The following is an 11,094-nucleotide window of genomic DNA, read 5'->3' on the forward strand; positions in this document are numbered from 1 at the left end:
GGTTCTGACAAACCTCCTTGTTCTGCCCTGGAGCCCATCCCCCAGCCTCTGCACAGTCCCTGCCTGGAACTTTCCTTTCCACCTCTCACTTCACCTCCAACATCTACTGGCTGGGCCAGCTTCTTCCAGAGGCTTTCTGGACACCTCTTTCTAGGGCTTCTGTTCCCCTTGGCACCTCCTTTGGAGATACAGAGAAATTGGCAGGGCAAGGAAGGAGGACTTGGCCACTTGAAGCCTGGACCTGCCCTGGATGGAGCTTCTACCCTGGACTTAGGATGGACATCAGCACACCCAGACCTTCTTGACTCCAAGAGCTCTGCTCTGTCCAGGTGGGAAGACAGGCGGGGAAAGGGAGCCCCTCAAGCCCTGGCGGAGAAGGCTCCTGCCTCCACCTCAGCCCTTCCTTAAGTCAGAGCTCTCGGTTCCTTCCAGGCCTCTGAGTCTTCCCTCTTCCACATGCCCAGACCCCAGGCCCTCTGGCCTGACTCACCTCCTTCAAGATCAGCAAAGATTAACCTACCAGGGCTCCTAGGGTCCCAGGCTCAGAGCAGTGTAGGCAGTGGACACCAAACAGCACACTAACCCTGGGCTCACCCTCAGCCTCCCTCTCCTCCCTGGCACTCCTCACCTCTGAGCCAGGTCCAGGTTCACCCACAGATACAGGGTCTCCCAGCCCAGCTCCTCCTAAGGCAGCTGGGCTGCAGCAGCCCCTCAGTCACCAGCCCATGAGGCTAGCACCAGCTCCAGCTCTCAGCCGGCACCCTCTGGGAGTCAGCTTCCTGCAGCAGAGAAGAGCCAGAGCTGTGCCTCAACACGCCTTGCTGGAGTGCAGGCCAGGCGTGGGGCTCCACTAGACTGGCACAGTGGAGCCTAATTAGGCAACAGTACCATGCCGACTGCCTGAAGCCAAGGCGTAGCCCAGAGGACCATGAGGTCGGCTACTGGCAAGGACTCCACTATACCTGGAGCCAGGGCCCCTCTCACCCTCCCACCCCTGCCCTGTCCACTATGTCTACCCTCCACGGCACCCCTTCCTCCCAGCCACACTGGCCCTTCAGTTCTGGAGGCAGCAGGACAGCAGAGAGCTGGGGGAGGGGGCAGGGTCCTTGGCTGATCTTGCCGTGGGGCTTATCCTGGCCAGGTCGCTCCTCCTCACACTGGCTGCAGGACCTAACTAACCCTCAGGCCTATACCCTAGGCTAAGGATAGAATACTTTCCATTTCAGGCCTCTGGCTTCTGCTCAGACCCTGGCCTGTATGCCAACCTCAAGCCGTTGGGAACTGTCTGCTGCCATGGGTAACTGCTCACTGGTGGCCTCATGTGGGGCCAGGCTGCACACAAGACATTTCTCTATGAAGCGACCATCCTCTGTTCCCAGAACTTCCAAGAACCAAGTAGCTCCCACTTCCCAGCCTTTTTCAATTCTAGGCTCCCACCTCTGGGGGCCTCCAGAGGACCTGCTCAGGGATGCCCTTCATCTTCTAAGACTGCTGACTGCTTCTATTTCTGTTATCTGTGGTGACCCGTGAGTGTCTTGAACAGTGTTAGCCTGCCTAAAAACATGAGGAAGGCCCCCACAAGCCCCAGCCTGTCCCTCTCTACATCCTCCCCCTTGTGCCTCCCACTTTGTCTGCCAGAGCCCAGGAAATGGAGCAACCACACCCTCGCATTGTGTGCTCTGGCTCAGGAAACCCCTATGGGGGAAAGGGGAAGCCCTAGTCTCTAAGATGTCAGAATGCAGGGATCATCTTTCCAGAACACTAAACATCTTTCCAGTTTCCTAAAGGAGAAATTGAGGCCTGTTCCCTGTGTGGGAAAAGGCCCTGAGAAAGAAAGAATCCTCATCTACTCATGCCCAACACCCAGCTCGCCATATTCTTACTGCCCTAACCCCTCTAAGGTTGACCATCTTCAGTTCCTAGACAGTAAAATGAGTGTCCACTTCCCCAACCTGCCCCAGCTTCCCTCCTGACCAGTCCTGGCGGCCAGTGTCCCCCTGCTGGAGCACCTCAAAGGCCCCTGAGTCTGCTCAGGTAGACCCTTTGATACCCACTCCCACACAGACCCCACTTACTCCTGGACCCTCTAGCCTGACTGCTGTTAAAGCTGGGAGTTGGTCTCCAGGTGAGGAGACACAGGGCCTAAAAACGCTGGTGACAAGAGGCAGGTGGCACAGCAGGTGGACTTGCAGCCCGGCCCTTTGGGAATCACTGGTTGCACTGAGCCACTCCTGCCTCTTCCAGTCTGAGGCTTCCCTCCAAGTTCCTGCGGCCTAGCTCTGGATTCACTGAGTGTAGAGAACACAGAATGGAGGCTGGCCCCAGTAAAGCCACAGGCCCAGGCAAGCTCTGCCATCATAACAGAGCCGGTCTAGCCAGCCAGAGACCAGCTACACAGCACAGATGGCCAGCAAAGATCTCAGCACCCTGCCCCTGCCCTCAACTGCTTGGGAAGGGGGCAGGCCCAGGGGCTGGCTTCACACAGAGAACAGAGCCTGCTTTGCTCACTAGAGCTCCAGAGACAGGGGGAGTACATTTGTCAAGGGAAGTAGGAGGTTAGGTCACTGGGTTGAACAGCTTAGACAGCCCTGGGAACAGGCCTTCTGTAGGAGAGATACCCCAGTCTCTAAGGGAATATAGTCATTGCGGCCCTGGCAAGGACATACACAGGGCATTCAGTATTGGAAACAAGAAGAGGGTGGCATTTTGAGAAGAAGGCAGATCTTGAAGGCACCGTTTTGAGCAAACACAGATCAGAACCAAGTGTGCCTTAAGTGCCAGGCTACAGAGTGCTGCTTCACAAAAGCCTGGGGTCCCCAAAACCCTTAGGAACCCAAGAGCCTGACAAGCCTCTTCAGAGTGTTCATTACCCTGTAATGAGGTTGGCATAGATGGCGGTGTCACTGTGGGTCTCAGCACTGTGGGCCTTACCATCTTGAACTCAGAATGTAAACAAGCAGATATTTCCCTTAGAAGGTATTTAATGAAGCAGGATTGAGGACTTGTACTGAATCTCAACCACAGACTCAGGACTCCTACTGAACAAAAGGAGGTAGGGTGTCCTAGAAAAGGATGAAGCTGTAAGATAAAGTGCTTCTTGGAACATCACTGTATCTGAAAGGCAGCTGGCAGATGAGCCAAGGCATGCCAGCAGGGGCATCTGACAGATGTTTTCTCAAAAGAGAAGTAAGGGCTAGAAGCAGACCTGAGTCTAGCAATTAAACGCCAGCCTGGGCAACATAACAGGACCCATCTCAAAATAAAGAACAAAGTAAGCTTGCTACTTAAAAAAAGGAATCCACAGGCTTTCTCACCAATAATAGAATCAAAATTAAGTGAAAATTAGTGCTTTGTACAACCTGTATCTACCGCTGTGAGCCTGTCAGCGCCCCAAACACCACCAGATCAGCAGTGATGCTATCAAGAGTTGGGTAGCATCATGAAATGTGTCAACAGTGGGGGAAATCTACATAATTCAGTGAACTGGACTCTTCCAGGAGACCAGACATAGATTCCAAGACATGCACAGAAAAGGAGTCCATTCAAAGTATACCACACCAAGGGATGTCACTGTAGTGACTGCCCCTAGCCCCTACGTGTATCAGATCCACATTGCAGCCACCTTTAAGAAACTGGAGTGTTGCTGAGTGCAGCATCTAGGAGGAATGTCCGCAGTTATGACAGAGGCAGCAGATCTGTGTGGAGCTAGGTTTCTTCAGCTCCGTCAACCAAAACGACACATTGTAACAGATGGAGTGCAGAAACATGGGACGATCCAGCTGTCCTTCACAGGACAGACACTGGGGAGATCTGCAAAGCTGTAGAACATGCTACTCTTTTGATGGTTTTTTTGTTTGGGTCTTTTCTTTTTTTTTTGCCTCAAAAAAGTAGAGTTTGTCATAAATGTTATCTATATTAACATATAATTAGTGTCTGTGTGAGAATATGGACACACATGTGCCATAGTGTGCATGTAGAGATCAGAGAACTCTTCGGGAGTGGGCTCTTTCCTTTCTCCATGAGATCTAGGGATAGAACTATGTCATAAGGTTTATGTATCAAGTGTTCTTACCCTCAGAACCATTTTACTAATCCCTTTAAGACAGGGTTTAGACATGTAGACTAGGCTAACCTTGAACTGGAGTTTGTCCTGCCCCAGCTCCCCTACTGCTGGGATTATAGGCCTGTGCCACCAGGCCTGAAGCAGCTTAGATTTTAATGTGGTTTGTATCGAATGGCAGAACTAGAATATGGTGGCTGAGATTTAGCAACAAGTCCCAGGAGAAGCCTGGAATTGTGACATCTGACCATTTCCACAATGCACATATTTCCACAAGGGTTGATTTTAAGTTACAGACAATGCTATCACCAAGCATGGGGCTGAGAAGAGACGGACGTGTCTGCAGCATTCCCACTACATAGACACCATCAAATCCTATCTAGACAAGAGCAAAGATAACAGCAGGGTGTAATTAGGAAGTGATATGCTTTAAGTGTTTATTACTTTTGTGTTTTATGTAATTTATATGTCTTACATATGTAATTAGTTTAATTTGATTTTAATAATGGCTGTGTTCAACATCCAGCTCTCAGAATTACTGGAGATTTAACAGCTGACTTGTACAAGCTGGTCCTTGCAGGCTCTAACACACTCCTAGATATAACCCTTCTAAGCAAAAGCTCTTTGGGATCCTCGGCAATTAATGCAAAGTGGTCCCAAGATGAAAACAGAACAATACCTTGTATTTGAAAAATACAAAAATTCGAAAGATACCTACTAAAGGCTCTTCAGACAGTTCCTGGGGGGGAGAGAGCTGGGCACCAATGTGCTAAACAGCTACAGTACTCAATCTATTGGTCTGAGTCAGTCAGGAGAGGAACCCTGTGGTGCTTTGATGGTTCCCATAACCCTACTACCTGAAGTCTGAAGAACACATTTGGAGGGTTGGAGTCCCTGGGTCACAGCTGAGCCTGAAGCCTGCCCAGTGTGGCTAAGAAAATCCCAGAGCCTATGTTTTTCCATCTTTAAAGTAGGGTACAGAACATGCCTTCCACAGGAGGTCACAGATATAGTGTCCTCCCTCCCTGGAAGGCAATGAAACCAGGCCTGATGATTGACAGATAGCCTTTCCATGCGGTCACACTCTGGAATCCCACTCAGCTCCTTCCTCTGCCCTGAGGACACTTCTCTCACAATGTGTCAGAAATACATACAAGGAATAGGCTATGATGATGGCGTACATTCCTGCAAACAGAAACCCACATCTCTGTGGCAAACCTAATCCCTGGCCCTCCCTGGACCCCATCCCATCCTCAGCATGGGATGGGGACATAGAAACATGAACTTGGTAAGCCCCACCAAAGATTGTCAGAGGAAGGGCTGAAAGGGCTGCATACAGAACTTTCTCGGTCCCTGTTGGACTTTGGCTCCTAGGCTTGCTTATTGAAGCAGGCCAAATGGAATCCCACTGTAGAGTCACAAAGGACCAGCAGAGACAGTATGGAGCAAGACTCATCCTGTGTCCCCTGCCAAGCTCTTCTCCCCCAGTAATCAGAGACTGTCTGCTCCCACCCTGGAGCAGTGCCTAGGCTAATAGGGAGACGGCACCAGCTCAGGAGAGCATGAAGGGGCTCTGAGGGGACTTAGGACTCCCTAGGCTTGGGCTTAGGAGAAGGTGTGTTCAGGAAGACGGTCACCTCCATAGAACCCGGAGCCAGCAGCTGTGCCCCGAGTCATCTGGAGGAACTGCAACACTAGGGAGCCCTATCTAGCTCCCTCCCTCCCCCTTTCTTTCCTCCTTCCTCACTGTCTTCCTGTCACCAGAGGATACCAACTGTGCCACCTTGTAATCCACTGCTGGGTGGGCTTCTTAGCCATTAATGAGTGGAAAATCCCATCCCCCAGGGACTCAGCTAGTAATGTGGCACAGGCAGCTGGGCATTTCAGGCCCTGCCATCCCCAGGAGCAGCTGTTCCAGGGGAGGTAGTGCTCCAGCCTGCCTTTGGATGCTAATGGGCAATCATTTATCTTTTACCTGTTTGTCAAGACAATGTCTGAAAAACCCAGAAAATAGGGAGAAGCCCTCGAAACAAATATGAGTGACACAGCGACATCCCTGTGAAGACATGGCAAGGAAGTAAGCTGATGTTTTAACAGGGTCCAAGGACAAGCCAGCGTGTAGCTCCTAAGAACTAGGGCAATGTCCATTTTACTGAGAATCCTGCCCTGAGCAACAGCTTCTTAGATCCCTTGATTGCCCATAGGAACACTGAATACCAGATCTCAGTAGAGCTGAGGATCCCCTGAAGGTTCCTGAACAGAAGAGCAGGGGGTGACAGGCTAAGTACCATCTAGAACTGTTTCAGGAACTAGGGTGAGAAGAGGCATTGACCACTAAAGCCCTCTTATTCTAGAACACCATGGACATGAAGTGTGCAGAGCCACTGCACCCATCTGAGGTGCACAGAGCTCACATTAATAAGCCTTTGACCATGATTCTGACCTCCAACAGACCCAAGGAGACAGCTTCTGCCTACATTGTGTCCAAGCCACTCTGCTTTCAGTGGAATCCCTGTGGTTGGCCTCAACTATACTCTGTGGAACTAAACCAGTCTCATATCTATCCGGAAGGAGCTCCTTCAAGGTCATCACAACCCACAGACAGAGGTGCTCACCAGCCTTGACCATTCTTGACTTTCACATCTAAGGCCAAGAAAGCATCACAGCATCTCTCTGAAAATCCAGGGATCATCAGAGATCAGAAATTATGGTTCTATCACCCTCACCCAACTACAAGCTTTCACACTACCATCTGGCAGCTTCTTGCTTATTCTGCATTCTGCATGTGCCAAGCTCTAGGGTGGGCCCTGGCTTAGAGCAGAGGGACCCAGAGATGTCTTGGGTCCCAGCCTTGCCTCATAGGATCCATGCTGATAAAGGCCGGCAGACTCATGCCTGCAGTCAAAGCCTCTACTACCCAACCACCAGCTCCCAGCAGACCCTGAGCCAGGAGGGGACCCATGCTTGCCCTCCTGGTTTGCTCTACAGTACAGGTGGTGGAACCTCCACTCTCCTGTTTGACAGCTGAGGCCTAGGAAAAATAAAGACACGAAGGCACACCTGAAATGCAGGTGCCTTCCCTACCCATTCTCCCCACTACCTCCTGCTCCAGATTCTACCCCTATACTGGGAGACTGCTGGGTGAGTGCAGTAGAGTTCACAAGTCTCTAGCCCACAGCTCCCAGCAGCTAGCTACACTGTCCCTAGCCCTGCCCACAAAGAGCCCCACAGAACCTGACCTTCCAGGCCCTTTCTACTCCCAGCCTAGGCTTCCCTCAAGCCTCACTGGCCTTGCCCCATGTGCTTGGGGCCAGTGATTACTCTTAAGGTACTGCTTCCTGTACTGTCTTAGGGAGACCAGCCCTCCTGCCCTCCATCCTATGGGAGGGGTATAGAAAGTCAGCCTGTATCCCTGCTCAGTTACAACTTGTCCATCATCCCTAGCCTGCATGTGCCTTTATGGCCACATTTTCTTCATGGATAGAGGCCCCTCCTCCTCTGGAAAGTCTTTCCAGATATCCACTCCCTAGGAGTGGTTTTCCGAGAGAGGGTTTCTCTGTGTAGCTTTGGAGCCTATCCTGGAACTCCTCGGTAGACCAGGCTGGCCTAGAACTCACAGAAATCCGCCTGGTTCTATCTCCCAAGTGCTGGGATTAAAGGCATGCGCCACCACCGCTTGGCTTCCTGAAAACCTTTATGTAAGCCCCTTGTTATCCAGCACAGGTCAGCATGATGGTCACAGTATAAAGACCCCTCACTCCACCAATAAAGTCTTGCTGCCCAATGCTAGACAACCCATTCCATCAGCAGATAAAGAGATGTGTGGAAGTGGGACCAGCCAGGTTTGGGTTCAATCCTCTGCAACCTCTAACCTGAGCTAATGCCACCAGGACCAAGCCCCTTCCTCCCTCCCCAGCCCAGGGTTCTGTTTCCATCTCAGCCCCACGTTCTGAGACTGCACAAAGCCTGGAGCCCCACGCTGGCTCAGCACTGAGAATCCAAATTTTCTTGTTCCTGGGACCAGCACAGGAACACAACCCCTTCTACCCTGGGTCCTGGTGAAGGGTAGCATCCCAGCCACCTGCCTGTGCCCCTAGAACTACCCAGAGTCCCTTCCCAGGATACATAGCCTCCAAAAAGGGCTTAACTTTCCTGCCCTCAGTTTTACCCTTAATAGCAAGCCTACAGGAGTAGTTGGGGAGGCTCTCAGAGGTCTCTATCAATAAAGCCTCCCAGGCTTGGTTCTAGGGCCTCATATTCCCTCCAATACCCACACCATTTCTTGGTGCCCACAGTACCTCCAGGGCTCCAATCTGCAGCAACCAAGGCAGCTGGCTGTGGTGTGCTCTCAGAGCCTCCAGCTTGCCTGCTCTGGGTGGAGGAACCTGTTTTCCAGGTTTGTGGCGCCTGTAGAGGGGCCTCCTGCATGGGGCAGCCCCACCCTAACAGTCACGTCCTTGTACAGGAACTGCTCCTGGGAGGGTAGTTAACCAGTCCCTCTGCCCCTCTCTCTACAGTTAAAGACAGTGTGCAATGGAAAATTTAAGGAGCCCCAGGACTCACCCCTGCTCCAAGCCCCAGGTGGTAGGGCAGGCCTCCTAGAACCCATCAGACTAAGGCAGCCTTCCCCTCACCATTCCCTCAGAGACAGCATTGGTTCCCAGGAGGCCAGCTGACCAGTGAGGACAGGGGCTCTAGAAGTCCAGTGCAGGATCACCTGGGAACATCCCTGCCTCAAAGCAGGGAATCCAACAGTGTGGACCCAACAGTGCAACCCCAGGGCTAGATCAGGCCGAGAAAAGTACTTGCTGCACTTTCCTTCTTTCCTGCTTCACCACTGTCCTCCTGAGTGGCGGCTGTGTGGAGCCCCATCCCAGGCTTGATATATACAGCAACCACCAAAACAGTAAACCCCTCCTGGGGCAGAGGTAAGGTTTACAAGGACTCACACAGACTCAGGCAAAGGAGAGCTTGTGTGTGCTGACTCACCATCTCATTCACCAGTCTGCTAGGTGGTGTTGGAAGGAATAAATAACCTGGGGTAGAGGGGACACCTGCTGATCATCCCCTCCCAGTCCCCTGGCCTCCCCACATCTACAGAACTATGGTAAAAATGATCAGATAAGGCTGGGTATAGAACTAAGTGGATAAAGTGCTTGTTGCCCCAGTATGAGGACCACAGTTCAGATGCCAGAGCTCACCTGATGGGTGAGGTGGCCCACCTGTAATTTCAGCCATGTAAGGCAGACACTGGGATCCCCAGGGCAAGCTAGCTAACAAGACTAGCCATATGGGCAAGTTCTGGGTTTGACTAAAAGACCCTGTTCCAATGAATAAAGTGGAAGCACAATCCAGGATGACGCCAGATGTCATCCTTGCACTACACCACCATCACCCCCCCCACACACACACACACACACACACCACCACCACCACTACACACACACACACACACACACACACACACCACCACCTCACACACACCACCACACACACATATACCCACACACACACACACACACACACCACACACACACACACACACACACACACACACACACACACCACATATACCCACACATATGCAAACATGCATACACACATATGCATATAACACACACAGTAAATTTAATTATTTAATAAAATTAGAAAACAGTGTGGCCAGAGCTAGCATTCCTGGCAAAGAACATCAGGTAGGACAATGAAATACCCAGTGTATGAAGAATATAGAAGCTGTTGTTGAGGGGCAAAACTGTGAACACTGCCTATGATGGCTGACCTTTGCTCCAGAAGCTCCTGTGTCAGAAATGCAGAATTTCATCCTGTTCCAGATCCACTACCCACCTGCATCTCTATGTGGACCCAAACAATCCATGTGCCCAGCACTAGCATGGGGGTCGCTCAATAAACACCAGCTAATCACCATCATTATTCCTGATCTACAGACCAAAAAGCTGAGGCCCACTAAGTAAAGAAATGTGCAGGACATACCTTGTCCCTTGTCAATGGCACAGGGCTAGTGAGGGCCCCGAGGGGGGCAGTCAAAGGTCAGCCCAGAGATGCTCCAGTGCAGTGTCCCCAAGGAACCCCACTGTAGTGATAGTGTTCCCCAAAATATTGTGCACCCTAATAAACTTATCTGGGGTCAGAGAACAAAACAGCCACTAGATATAGAAGCCAGAAAATGGTGGCGCACACGCCTTTAATCCTAGCACTCCAGAGGCAGAGATCCATCCGATCTCTGTGAGTTCAAGGCCACACTGGAAACAGCCAGGCATGGTGACACACGCCTTTAATCCCAGGAAGTGATGGCAGAAAGCAGAAAGGTATATAAGGCGTGAGGACCAGAAACTAGAAGCTTTTAGCTGGTTAAGCTTTCAGGCTTTCAAGAAACAGTTGATCTGAGATTCATTCTGGATGAGGACACAGAGGCTTCCAGTCTGAGGAAACAGGATCAGCTGAGGAACTGGCGAAGTGAGGTGGCTGTGGCTTGTTCTGCTTCTCTGATCTTCCAGCATTTACCCCAATACCTGGCTCCGGGTTTGTTTTTATTAATAAGAACTTTTTTTAAATTTTATTTTATTTTACAATATAATTTAGTTCTACATATCAGCCACGGATTCCCTTGTTCTTTCCCCTTATTAATAAGAACTTTTAAGATTCCTGCTACACCCCACTGCAGTTGATAACAGGGAATGACATTCGGCTCAGAGACTGGGGTGGCCCGCCCAGGAGGTGGATATGGGAGAGTCAAAGCCAGGACTAGACCTGTCAGTCACATCTCTGGTGTCTTCCCTCAAGTCCTCAGGACCCTGGCCTTCTTGTCCTCCATCCCTGCAGCAGAGGGAAAGTTTACAAGGAGTTAGTCACAAGGCTCAGGCCCAGGACCGCTGTGCTTCAGACAAAGAGTGATAAAAAGGAAGGTGACAGGGGCACATGCCCTGTCCCCAGCAAGAACTCTCACCTGACCACCACCTCAGAGTCCTGGAACCCTAGAATGCTGAAAAGCAAAGAGGGACTTCAGGCCAGAGAAC

At 51.1% G+C, this 11,094-nt stretch overlaps 1 protein-coding gene across 4 annotated transcripts in view; it reads right to left on the minus strand.

Moving 5' to 3' along the window:
• The window catches only part of Plch2 (phospholipase C eta 2), an 80,105-nt gene extending 71,673 nt beyond the window's left edge, over nt 1-8,432 (minus strand). The window contains exon 1 of one of the 4 annotated variants that reach the window (XR_005090973.1): nt 629-806. The gene's annotated coding sequence lies outside the window, so the exon portion shown is untranslated. Of the gene's footprint in view, nt 1-628; nt 807-8,358 lie in introns of those variants that run through there. The other 3 variants (XM_037203258.1, XM_037203255.1, XM_037203254.1) reach the window with 3 other exon arrangements.
• Between the last annotated feature and the right edge of the window lie 2,662 nt (nt 8,433-11,094).

Source organism: Peromyscus leucopus, chromosome 2 (assembly GCF_004664715.2).
Source record: "Peromyscus leucopus breed LL Stock chromosome 2, UCI_PerLeu_2.1, whole genome shotgun sequence".
NCBI classification, from domain to species: domain Eukaryota; kingdom Metazoa; phylum Chordata; class Mammalia; order Rodentia; family Cricetidae; genus Peromyscus; species Peromyscus leucopus.